This window comes from Sinocyclocheilus anshuiensis, unplaced genomic scaffold (assembly GCF_001515605.1).
Source record: "Sinocyclocheilus anshuiensis isolate Anshui unplaced genomic scaffold, SAMN03320099.WGS_v1.1 scaffold481, whole genome shotgun sequence".
Lineage (NCBI taxonomy): Eukaryota > Metazoa > Chordata > Actinopteri > Cypriniformes > Cyprinidae > Sinocyclocheilus > Sinocyclocheilus anshuiensis.
The window spans coordinates 284069-285751 of record NW_015539907.1 but is presented as its reverse complement, the minus strand read 5'-3'; positions in this window follow the sequence as shown (position 1 = coordinate 285751).

Sequence of the window (1683 nt, the reverse complement as noted above, 5' to 3'; positions counted from 1 at the left end):
GCTTAGTTATCACCAAAGCTCGTTCTATTTTGTTGTAGATTATTGAACAGTTAAGCTGCCTCAGAAGCATGTCCGATATCAGTTTCATGAGTTACCTTCATGAACAAACGCTGCCTGCGAAGTCATTGGCTGATAGGTGGCGAGGCAGCATGTCGGCAGCCTAGGTTTTCGGATGCAGACGACTTCAACTGAACAATGACCGTTTACTATTTTCTCTTGCAGCTGCGCCGCAGCAGAAATTATTCCATTTGCACCATGGTCGTTATTTCCTGCTGCATAAATCTGTGCTGTAGTGCTATAAAAATAAAGTCGACTTGACTAGGTTAAAGGGGACACAACACACACAGTTTCGGCCAATCTCATGTTAATCTTGAGTACCTATAGTGTAGTATTGCGTCATTCACATCTCCGAAGAGTCTTCAGTTTTATCAGATTGATAAAAGAAAGATACAGCTTTGCGATTCACTCCGGAAACAGCCGCGCTCCTGGAGGCGAGCCGTGGGCGGAGCTGAAGAGTCGCGAGCACTTACGGGCCGATTGGCAACAAAACATAGACATTGATGCAGTTTTACAGCAGTTCCTAGTCATGACCGGGATCTTTTATTGCTGGGACTGCTCTGTCTTTCAGCATAAAATTATGTGCAAATCCAGTGTCAGAATGTACCCTGTTATAAAGCATTCGTCACCGAAGTGACGGGAACAACAAACACGCTTGTGAAACTCCGTTGCTGCCCCAGAAAAACTAATTGCATCCACTGTTCACATAACACTGAATAAGGTTATCTTTTCCTCACACCCAAAAAACACACTCTTTAGAGACATTAGGCTTGTTCGACTTCATGCGGCGCCGCAAAGATCAGCTGCCACCTGTCAAAAGCAATGCATCCTGGTTAGAAAATGTATCCGACTTTGATCGGCGCTGCAGCCGCCTTATGATCACATGTGCCATCAAAGTACCGCGAGAGCAAAACGAGACCAGCCGCCTAGGTCAGGCACTAGGATTGTTGGAGATGCGCCTCGCCTGAAATGTAGGCGAGAGTAGGCGGCTGCAGTGAGGGGAGGAGTGAAATAAGCGCAGTCAAGACGGACAGTTCTGACCTCTCGAAGTGAACAGATACCAACGAGATCAAAGGCAGATATCGCGTTATTCTCCTCGCCGTCACGAGAGTTTTTTGGCACACGTCAGCATGACATCAGAGCAAGTCGGACATAACTCGGACACTTTTCTAACCGGCATGCATCTCGCGGTGATCACCGGTGATCGCAAAGCCGACCTCCATACGTCATCCACCCGGAACTGATTCCAGTGTACAACAGTGAGCGCAAGCTACATTTATTGATTATTACGTTTTGAATATGGATATTTTTCTTACAAAAATGCATTATGGGCTAATTTTCATTTTTGGGTGAACTAACCCTTTAACAGTGTAAATAACTCAATGCATTAAACATGACATTAAACCCCCCTTTAAGCGCAGCATATGCAGCAACAAGCGTGTTGCCAGTGACAACAGATAAGTACCGCACATTGCCAATAGGTCACATAAACTAGCACAACACAAGCATGTAACTGAAAACAACTAAATGAGCCTAAGCAAGACAAATAGCCTTAGCAACGGGAGTCCATGACAATAATGTAGAGATGCGTGAAGTAATGCTAACTCGGAATCAGGCAGCTTATGA